The sequence below is a fragment of the Arctopsyche grandis genome, chromosome 11, assembly GCF_051622035.1.
Source record: "Arctopsyche grandis isolate Sample6627 chromosome 11, ASM5162203v2, whole genome shotgun sequence".
NCBI lineage: Eukaryota > Metazoa > Arthropoda > Insecta > Trichoptera > Hydropsychidae > Arctopsyche > Arctopsyche grandis.
The window spans coordinates 30,554,794-30,567,821 of NC_135365.1; positions in this window are offsets into that span (position 1 = coordinate 30,554,794).

Below are 13,028 nucleotides of genomic sequence, written 5' to 3' on the forward strand. Positions count from 1 at the left end.
TCACCGAAGTCAGAGAATTCGACATTGCCAAAATATCCACAAAAAGTTCATACCCCACCAAACCTCATCCATCTGAACCTAACCATCACCGAAATCGAAGAAATGGACATTGCCAAAATATCCACAAAACGTGCTTACCTCACTATACCTTATCCAACCTAACCTAACCATCACCGAAAATAGAGAATTGGACATCGCGAAAATATCCACAAAACGTGCTGACCTCACAATACCTAACAAAACCAAACCATCACTGAAGTCAGAGAATCCAACATTGCCAAAATATCCACAAAAAGTTCATACCCCACCAAACCTCACCCATCTGAACCTTACCATCACCGAAATCGAAGAAATGGACATTGCCAAAATATCCACAAAACGTGCTTACCTCACTATACCTTATTCAACCTAACCTAACCATCACCGAAGTCAGAGAATTCGACATTGCCAAAATATCCACAAAAAGTTCTTATCCTACCAAACCTCACCCATCTGAACCTAACCATCACCGAAATCAAAGAATTGGACATTGCAAAAATATCCACAAAACGTGCTTACCTTACAATACCTAACCCAACCTAACCTAACCATCACCGAAGTCAGAGAATTCGACATTGCCAAAATATCCACAAAAAGTTCTTATCCTACCAAACCTCACTTATCTGAACCTAACCATCACCGAAATCAAAGAATTGGACAATGATAAAATATCCACAAAACGTGCTTACCTCACAATACCTAACCTAACCTAACCATCACCGAAGTCAGAGAATTCAACATTGCCAAAATATCTACAAAAAGTTCATAGCCCACCAAACCTCACCCATCTGAACCTAACCATCACCGAAATCGAAGAAATAGACATTGCCAAAATATCCACAAAAAGTTCTTATCCTACCAAACCTCACCCAATTGAACCTAACCATCACCGAAATCAAAGAATTGGACATTGCAAAAATATCCACAAATTGTGCTTACCTCACAATACCTAACCTAACCTTACCTAACCATCACTGAAGTCAGAGAATTCGACATTGCCAAAATATCCACAAAAAGTTCTTATCCTACCAAACCTCACCCATCTGAACCAACCATTACCGAAATCGAAGAAATGGACATTGCCAAAATATCCACAAAACGTGCTTACCTCACTATATTTTAGCCAACCTAACCTAACCATCACCGAAGTTAGAGAATTCGACATTGCCAAAATATCCACAAAAAGTTCTTATCCTACCAAACCTTACCCATCTGAACTTAACCATCACCGAAATCAAAGAATTGGACATTAATAAAATATCCACAAAACGTGTTTACCTCACAATACCTAACCCAACCTAACCTAACCATCACCGAAGTCAGAGAATTCGACATTGCCAAAATATCCACAAAAAGTTCTTATCCTACCAAACCTTACCCATTTGAACCTAACCATCACCGAAATCAAAGAATTGGACATTGCGAAAATACCCACAAAACGTGCTTACTTCTCAATACCTAACATAACCTAACCTAACCATCACCGAAATCAGAGAATTCGACATTGCCAAAATATCCACAAAAAGTTCTTTTCCTACCAAACCTCACCCATCTGAACCTAACCATCACCGAAATCGAAGAAATGGACATTGCCAAAATATCCACAAAACGTGCTTACCTCACTATATTTTATCCAACCTAACCTAACCATCACCGAAGATAGAGAATTCGACATTGCCAAAATATCCACAAAAAGTTCTTATCCTACCAAACCTTACCCATCTGAACTTAACCATCACCGAAATCAAAGAATTGGACATTAATAAAATATCCACAAAACGTGCTTACCTCACAATACCTAACCCAACCTAACCTAACTATCACCGAAGTCAGAGAATTCGACATTGCCAAAATATCCACAAAAAGTTCTTATCCTACCAAACCTCACCCAATTGAACCTAACCATCACCGAAATCAAAGAATTGTACATTGCAAAAATATCCACAAAAAGTGCTTACCTCACAATACCTAACCATACCTAACCTAACCATCACCGAAGTCAGAGAATTCGACATTGCCAAAATATCCACAAAAAGTTCTTATCCTACCAAACCTCACCCATCTGAGCCTAACCATCAACGAAATTAAAGAATTAGACATTGCCAAAATATCTACAAAACATGCTTACCCCTTAATACCTAACCCAACCTAACCTTACCATCACCGAAGTCAGAGAATTCGACATTGCCAAAATATCCACAAAAAGTTCTTATCCTACCAAACCTCACCCATCTGAACCTAACCATCACCGAAATCAAAGAATTGGACATTGCCAAAATATCCACAAAACGTGCTTACCTCACAATACCTAACCCAACCTAACCTAACTATCACTGAAGTCAGAGAATCCAACATTGCCAAAATATCCACAAAAAGTTCATACCCCACCAAACCTCACCCATCTGAACCTTACCATCACCGAAATCGAAGAAATGGACATTGCCAAAATATCCACAAAACGTGCTTACCTCACTATACCTTATTCAACCTAACCTAACCATCACCGAAGTCAGAGAATTCGACATTGCCAAAATATCCACAAAAAGTTCTTATCCTACCAAACCTCACCCATCTGAACCTAACCATCACCGAAATCAAAGAATTGGACATTGCAAAAATATCCACAAAACGTGCTTACCTTACAATACCTAACCCAACCTAACCTAACCATCACCGAAGTCAGAGAATTCGACATTGCCAAAATATCCACAAAAAGTTCTTATCCTACCAAACCTCACTTATCTGAACCTAACCATCACCGAAATCAAAGAATTGGACAATGATAAAATATCCACAAAACGTGCTTACCTCACAATACCTAACCTAACCTAACCTAACCATCACCGAAGTCAGAGAATTCAACATTGCCAAAATATCTACAAAAAGTTCATAGCCCACCAAACCTCACCCATCTGAACCTAACCATCACCGAAATCGAAGAAATAGACATTGCCAAAATATCCACAAAAAGTTCTTATCCTACCAAACCTCACCCAATTGAACCTAACCATCACCGAAATCAAAGAATTGGACATTGCAAAAATATCCACAAATTGTGCTTACCTCACAATACCTAACCTAACCTTACCTAACCATCACTGAAGTCAGAGAATTCGACATTGCCAAAATATCCACAAAAAGTTCTTATCCTACCAAACCTCACCCATCTGAACCAACCATTACCGAAATCGAAGAAATGGACATTGCCAAAATATCCACAAAACGTGCTTACCTCACTATATTTTAGCCAACCTAACCTAACCATCACCGAAGTTAGAGAATTCGACATTGCCAAAATATCCACAAAAAGTTCTTATCCTACCAAACCTTACCCATCTGAACTTAACCATCACCGAAATCAAAGAATTGGACATTAATAAAATATCCACAAAACGTGTTTACCTCACAATACCTAACCCAACCTAACCTAACCATCACCGAAGTCAGAGAATTCGACATTGCCAAAATATCCACAAAAAGTTCTTATCCTACCAAACCTTACCCATTTGAACCTAACCATCACCGAAATCAAAGAATTGGACATTGCGAAAATACCCACAAAACGTGCTTACTTCTCAATACCTAACATAACCTAACCTAACCATCACCGAAATCAGAGAATTCGACATTGCCAAAATATCCACAAAAAGTTCTTTTCCTACCAAACCTCACCCATCTGAACCTAACCATCACCGAAATCGAAGAAATGGACATTGCCAAAATATCCACAAAACGTGCTTACCTCACTATATTTTATCCAACCTAACCTAACCATCACCGAAGATAGAGAATTCGACATTGCCAAAATATCCACAAAAAGTTCTTATCCTACCAAACCTTACCCATCTGAACTTAACCATCACCGAAATCAAAGAATTGGACATTAATAAAATATCCACAAAACGTGCTTACCTCACAATACCTAACCCAACCTAACCTAACCATCACCGAAGTCAGAGAATTCGACATTGCCAAAATATCCACAAAAAGTTCTTATCCTACCAAACCTTACCCATCTGAACCTAACCATCACCGAAATCAAAAAATTGGACATTGCGAAAACATCCACAAAACGTGCTTACTTCACAATACCTAACATAACCTAACCTAACCATCACCGAAGTCAGAGAATTCGACATTGCCAAAATATCCACAAAAAGTTCTTATCATACCAAACCTCACCCATCTGAACCTAACCATCACCGAAATCAAAGAATTGGACATAGCGAAAATATCCACAAAACGTGCTTACCTCACAATACCTTACCCAACCTAACCTAACCATCACCGAAGTCAGAGAATTCGACATTGCCAAAATATCCACAAAAAGTTCTTATCCTACCAAACCTCACCCATCTGAACCTAACCATCACCGAAATCAAAGAATTCGACATTGCCAAAATATCCACAAAACGTGCTTACCTCACAATACCTAACCTAACCTAACCTTACTATCACCGAAGTCAAAGAATTCAACATTGCCAAAATATCCACAAAAAGTTCATACCCCACTAAACCTCACCCATCTGAACCTAACCATCACCGAAGTCGAAGAAATGGACATTGCCAAAATATCCACAAAACGTGCTTACCTCACTATATTTTATCCAACCTAACCTAACCATCACCGAAGATAGAGAATTCGACATTGCCAAAATATCCACAAAAAGTTCTTATCCTACCAAACCTTACCCATCTGAACTTAACCATCACCGAAATCAAAGAATTGGACATTAATAAAATATCCACAAAACGTGCTTACCTCACAATACCTAACCCAACCTAACCTAACCATCACCGAAGTCAGAGAATTCGAAATTGCCAAAATATCCACAAAAAGTTCTTATCCTACCAAACCTCACCCATCTGAACCTAACCATCACCGAAATTAAAGAATTAGACATTGCAAAAATATACACAAAACGTGCTTACCTCACAATACCTAACCTAACCTAACCTAACCATCACCGAAGTCAGAGAATTCGACATTGCCAAAATATCCACAAAAAGTTCATATCCTACCAAACCTCACCCATCTGAACCTAACCATCACCGAAATCAAAGAATTAGGCATTGCCAATATATCCACAAAACACGCTTACCTCACAATACCTAACCCAACCTAACCTATCCATCACCGAAGTCCGAGAATTCGACATTGCCAAAAAATCCACAAAAAGTTCTTATCCTACCAAACCTCACTTATCTGAACCTAACCATCACCGAAATCAAAGAATTGGACAATGATAAAATATCCACAAAACGTGCTTACCTCACAATACCTAACCTAACCTAACCTAACCATCACCGAAGTCAGAGAATTCAACATTGCCAAAATATCTACAAAAAGTTCATAGCCCACCAAACCTCACCCATCTGAACATAACCATCACCGAAATCGAAGAAATAGACATTGCCAAAATATCCACAAAAAGTTCTTATCCTACCAAACCTCACCCAATTGAACCTAACCATCACCGAAATCAAAGAATTGGACATTGCAAAAATATCCACAAATTGTGCTTACCTCACAATACCTAACCTAACCTTACCTAACCATCACTGAAGTCAGAGAATTCGACATTGCCAAAATATCCACAAAAAGTTCTTATCCTACCAAACCTCACCCATCTGAACCAACCATTACCGAAATCGAAGAAATGGACATTGCCAAAATATCCACAAAACGTGCTTACCTCACTATATTTTAGCCAACCTAACCTAACCATCACCGAAGTTAGAGAATTCGACATTGCCAAAATATCCACAAAAAGTTCTTATCCTACCAAACCTTACCCATCTGAACTTAACCATCACCGAAATCAAAGAATTGGACATTAATAAAATATCCACAAAACGTGTTTACCTCACAATACCTAACCCAACCTAACCTAACCATCACCGAAGTCAGAGAATTCGACATTGCCAAAATATCCACAAAAAGTTCTTATCCTACCAAACCTTACCCATCTGAACCTAACCATCACCGAAATCAAAGAATTGGACATTGCGAAAATACCCACAAAACGTGCTTACTTCACAATACCTAACATAACCTAACCTAACCATCACCGAAATCAGAGAATTCGACATTGCCAAAATATCCACAAAAAGTTCTTTTCCTACCAAACCTCACCCATCTGAACCTAACCATCACCGAAATCGAAGAAATGGACATTGCCAAAATATCCACAAAACGTGCTTACCTCACTATATTTTATCCAACCTAACCTAACCATCACCGAAGATAGAGAATTCGACATTGCCAAAATATCCACAAAAAGTTCTTATCCTACCAAACCTTACCCATCTGAACTTAACCATCACCGAAATCAAAGAATTGGACATTAATAAAATATCCACAAAACGTGCTTACCTCACAATACCTAACCCAACCTAACCTAACCATCACCGAAGTCAGAGAATTCGACATTGCCAAAATATCCACAAAAAGTTCTTATCCTACCAAACCTTACCCATCTGAACCTAACCATCACCGAAATCAAAAAATTGGACATTGCAAAAACATCCACAAAACGTGCTTACTTCACAATACCTAACATAACCTAACCTAACCATCACCGAAGTCAGAGAATTCGACATTGCCAAAATATCCACAAAAAGTTCTTATCATACCAAACCTCACCCATCTGAACCTAACCATCACCGAAATCAAAGAATTGGACATAGCGAAAATATCCACAAAACGTGCTTACCTCACAATACCTAACCCAACCTAACCTAACCATCACCGAAGTCAGAGAATTCGACATTGCCAAAATATCCACAAAAAGTTCTTATCCTACCAAACCTCACCCATCTGAACCTAACCATCACCGAAATCAAAGAATTCGACATTGCCAAAATATCCACAAAACGTGCTTACCTCACAATACCTAACCTAACCTAACCTTACTATCACCGAAGTCAAAGAATTCAACATTGCCAAAATATCCACAAAAAGTTCATACCCCACTAAACCTCACCCATCTGAACCTAACCATCACCGAAGTCGAAGAAATGGACATTGCCAAAATATTCACAAAACGTGCTTATCTCACTATACCTTATCCAACCTAACCTTACCATCACCGAAAATAGAGAATTCGACATTGCCAAAATACCCACAAAAAGTTCTTACCTACCAAACCTCACCCATCTGAACCTAACCATCACCGAAATCAAAGAATTGGACATTAATAAAATATCCACAAAACGTGCTTACCTCACAATACCTAACCCAACCTAACCTAACTATCACCGAAGTCAGAGAATTCGACATTGCCAAAATATCCACAAAAAGTTCTTATACTACCAAACCTCTCCCATCTGAACCTAACCATCACCGAAATCAAAGAATTGGACATTGCCAAAATATCCACAAAACGTGCTTACCTCACAAAACCTAACCCAACCTAACCTAACCATCACCGAAGTCAGAGAATTCGACATTGCCAAAATATCCACAAAAAGTTCTTATCCTACCAAACCTCACCCATCTGAACCTAACCATCACCGAAATCAAAGAATTGGACATTGCAAAAATATACACAAAACGTGCTTACCTCACAATACCTAACCTAACCTAACCTAACCATCACCGAAGTCAGAGAATTCGACATTGCCAAAATATCCACAAAAAGTTCATATCCTACCAAACCTCACCCATTTGAACCTAACCATCACCGAAATCAAAGAATTAGGCATTGCCAAAATATCCACAAAACGTGCTTACCTCACAATACCTAACCCAACCTAACCTTACCATCACCGAAGTCAGAGAATTCGACATTGCCAAAATATCCACAAAAAGTTCTTATCCTACCAAACCTCACTTATCTGAACCTAACCATCACCGAAATCAAAGAATTGGACAATGATAAAATATCCACAAAACGTGCTTACCTCACAATACCTAACCCAACCTAACCTAACCATCACCGAAGTCAGAGAATTCGAAATTGCCAAAATATCCACAAAAAGTTCTTATCCTACCAAACCTCACCCATCTGAACCTAACCATCACCGAAATTAAAGAATTAGACATTGCAAAAATATACACAAAACGTGCTTACCTCACAATACCTAACCTAACCTAACCTAACCATCACCGAAGTCAGAGAATTCGACATTGCCAAAATATCCACAAAAAGTTCATATCCTACCAAACCTCACCCATCTGAACCTAACCATCACCGAAATCAAAGAATTAGGCATTGCCAATATATCCACAAAACACGCTTACCTCACAATACCTAACCCAACCTAACCTATCCATCACCGAAGTCCGAGAATTCGACATTGCCAAAAAATCCACAAAAAGTTCTTATCCTACCAAACCTCACTTATCTGAACCTAACCATCACCGAAATCAAAGAATTGGACAATGATAAAATATCCACAAAACGTGCTTACCTCACAATACCTAACCCAACCTAACCTAACCATCACCAAAGTCAAAGAATTCGACATTGCCAAAATATCCACAAAAAGTTCTTATCCTACCAAACCTCACCCATCTGAACCTAACCATCACCGAAATCAAAGAAATCGACATTGCCAAAATATCCACAAAACGTGCTTACCTCACAATACCTAACCTAACCTAACCTAACCATCACTGAAGTCAGAGAATTCAACATTGCCAAAATATCCACAAAAAGTTCATACCCCACCAAACCTCACCCATCTGAACCTAACCATCACCGAAATCAAAGAATTGGATATAGCGAAAATATCCACAAAACGTGCTTACCTCACAATACCTAACCCAACCTAACCTAACCATCACCGAAGTCAAAGAATTCGACATTGCCAAAATATCCACAAAAAGTTCTTATCCTACCAAACCTCACCCATCTGAACCTAACCATCACCGAAATCAAAGAATTGGACATTGCCAAAATATCCACAAAACGTGCTTACCTCACAAAACCTAACCCAACCTAACCTAACCATCACCGAAGTCAGAGAATTCGACATTGCCAAAATATCCACAAAAAGTTCTTATCCTACCAAACCTCACCCATCTGAGCCTAACCATCAACGAAATTAAAGAATTAGACATTGCCAAATTATCTACAAAACATGCTTACCCCTTAATACCTAACCAAACCTAACCTAACCATCACCGAAGTCAGAGAATTCGACATTGCCAAAATATCCACAAAAAGTTCTTATCCTACCAAACCTCACCCATCTGAGCCTAACCATCAACGAAATTAAAGAATTAGACATTGCCAAATTATCTACAAAACATGCTTACCCCTTAATACCTAACCCAATCTAACCTAACCATCACTGAAGTCAGAGTATTCAACATTGCCAAAATATCCACAAAAAGTTCATACCCCACCAAACCTCACCCATCTGAACCTAACCATCACCGAAATCAAAGAATTGGATATAGCGAAAATATCCACAAAACGTGCTTACCTCACAATACCTAACCCAACCTAACCTAACCATCACCGAAGTCAAAGAATTCGACATTGCCAAAATATCCACAAAAAGTTCTTATCCTACCAAACCTCACCCATCTGAACCTAACCATCACCGAAATCAAAGAATTGGACATTGCCAAAATATCCACAAAACGTGCTTACCTCACAAAACCTAACCCAACCTAACCTAACCATCACCGAAGTCAGAGAATTCGACATTGCCAAAATATCCACAAAAAGTTCTTATCCTACCAAACCTCACCCATCTGAACCTAACCATCACCGAAATCAAAGAATTCGACATTGCCAAAATATCCACAAAACGTGCTTACCTCACAATACCTAACCTAACCTAACCTTACTATCACCGAAGTCAAAGAATTCAACATTGCCAAAATATCCACAAAAAGTTCATACCCCACTAAACCTCACCCATCTGAACCTAACCATCACCGAAGTCGAAGAAATGGACATTGCCAAAATATTCACAAAACGTGCTTATCTCACTATACCTTATCCAACCTAACCTTACCATCACCGAAAATAGAGAATTCGACATTGCCAAAATACCCACAAAAAGTTCTTACCTACCAAACCTCACCCATCTGAACCTAACCATCACCGAAATCAAAGAATTGGACATTAATAAAATATCCACAAAACGTGCTTACCTCACAAAACCTAACCTAACCTAACCTAACCATCACCGAAGTCAGAGAATTCGAAATTGCCAAAATATCCACAAAAAGTTCTTATCCTACCAAACCTCACCCATCTGAACCTAACCATCACCGAAATTAAAGAATTAGACATTGCAAAAATATACACAAAACGTGCTTACCTCACAATACCTAACCTAACCTAACCTAACCATCACCGAAGTCAGAGAATTCGACATTGCCAAAATATCCACAAAAAGTTCATATCCTACCAAACCTCACCCATCTGAACCTAACCATCACCGAAATCAAAGAATTAGGCATTGCCAATATATCCACAAAACACGCTTACCTCACAATACCTAACCCAACCTAACCTATCCATCACCGAAGTCCGAGAATTCGACATTGCCAAAAAATCCACAAAAAGTTCTTATCCTACCAAACCTCACTTATCTGAACCTAACCATCACCGAAATCAAAGAATTGGACAATGATATAATATCCACAAAACGTGCTTACCTCACAATACCTTATCCAACCTAACCTTACCATCACCGAAAATAGAGTATTCGACATTGCCAAAATACCCACAAAAAGTTCTTACCTACCAAACCTCACCCATCTGAACCTAACCATCACCGAAATCAAAGAATTGGACATTAATAAAATATCCACAAAACGTGCTTACCTCACAATACCTAACCCAACCTAACCTATCCATCACCGAAGTCAAAGAATTCGACATTGCCAAAATATCCACAAAAAGTTCTTATCCTACCAAACCTCACCCATCTGAACCTAACCATCACCGAAATCAAAGAAATCGACATTGCCAAAATATCCACAAAACGTTCTTACCTCACAATACCTAACCTAACCTAACCTAACCATCACTGAAGTCAGAGAATTCAACATTGCCAAAATATCCACAAAAAGTTCATACCCCACCAAACCTCACCCATCTGAACCTAACCATCACCGAAATCAAAGAATTGGATATAGCGAAAATATCCACAAAACGTGCTTACCTCACAATACCTAACCCAACCTAACCTAACCATCACCGAAGTCAAAGAATTCGACATTGCCAAAATATCCACAAAAAGTTCTTATCCTACCAAACCTCACCCATCTGAACCTAACCATCACCGAAATCAAAGAATTGGACATTGCCAAAATATCCACAAAACGTGCTTACCTCACAAAACCTAACCCAACCTAACCTAACCATCACCGAAGTCAGAGAATTCGACATTGCCAAAATATCCACAAAAAGTTCTTATCCTACCAAACCTCACCCATCTGAGCCTAACCATCAACGAAATTAAAGAATTTGACATTGCCAAATTATCTACAAAACATGCTTACCCCTTAATACCTAACCCAATCTAACCTAACCATCACCGAAGTCAGAGAATTCGACATTGCCAAAATATCCACAAAAAGTTTATATCCTACCAAACCTCACTTATCTGAACCTAACTATCACCGAAATCAAAGAATTCGACATTGCCAAAATATCCACAAAACGTGCTTACCTCACAATACCTAACCTAACCTAACCTTACCATCACCGAAGTCAGAGAATTCGACATTGCCAAAATATCCACAAAAAGTTCGTATCCTACCAAACCTCTCCCATCTGAACCTAACCATCACCGAAATCAAAGAATTGGACATTGCCAAAATATCTACAAAACGTGCTTACCTCACAAAACCTAACCCAACCTAACCTAACCATCACCGAAGTCAGAGAATTCGACATTGCCAAAATATCCACAAAAAGTTCTTATCCTACCAAACCTCACCCAATTGAACCTAACCATCACCGAAATCAAAGAATTGGACATTGCAAAAATATCCACAAAACGTGCTTACCTCACAATACCTAACCTAACCTAACCTCACCATCACCGAAGTCAGAGAATTCGACATTGCCAAAATATCCACAAAAAGTTCTTATCCTACCAAACCTCACCCATCTGAACCTAACTATCACCGAAATCAAAGAATTCGACATTGCCAAAATATCCACAAAACGTGCTTACCTCACAATACCTAACCTAACCTAACCTTACTATCACCGAAGTCAGAGAATTCAACATTGCCAAAATATCCACAAAAAGTTCATACCCCACTAAACCTCACCCATCTGAACCTAACCATCACCGAAGTCGAAGAAATGGACATTGCCAAAATATTCACAAAACGTGCTTATCTCACTATACCTTATCCAACCTAACCTTACCATCACCGAAAATAGAGAATTCGACATTGCCAAAATACCCACAAAAAGTTCTTACCTACCAAACCTCACCCATCTGAACCTAACCATCACCGAAATCAAAGAATTGGACATTAATAAAATATCCACAAAACGTGCTTACCTCACAATACCTAACTCAACCTAACCTAACTATCACCGAAGTCAGAGAATTCGACATTGCCAAAATATCCACAAAAAGTTCTTATCCTACCAAACCTCTCCCATCTGAACCTAACCATCACCGAAATCAAAGAATTGGACATTGCCAAAATATCCACAAAACGTGCTTACCTCACAAAACCTAACCCAACCTAACCTAACCATCACCGAAGTCAGAGAATTCGACATTGCCAAAATATCCACAAAAAGTTCTTATCCTACCAAACCTCACCCATCTGAGCCTAACCATCAACGAAATTAAAGAATTTGACATTGCCAAATTATCTACAAAACATGCTTACCCCTTAATACCTAACCCAATCTAACCTAACCATCACCGAAGTCAGAGAATTCGACATTGCCAAAATATCCACAAAAAGTTTATATCCTACCAAACCTCACTTATCTGAACCTAACTATCACCGAAATCAAAGAATTCGACATTGCCAAAATATCCAC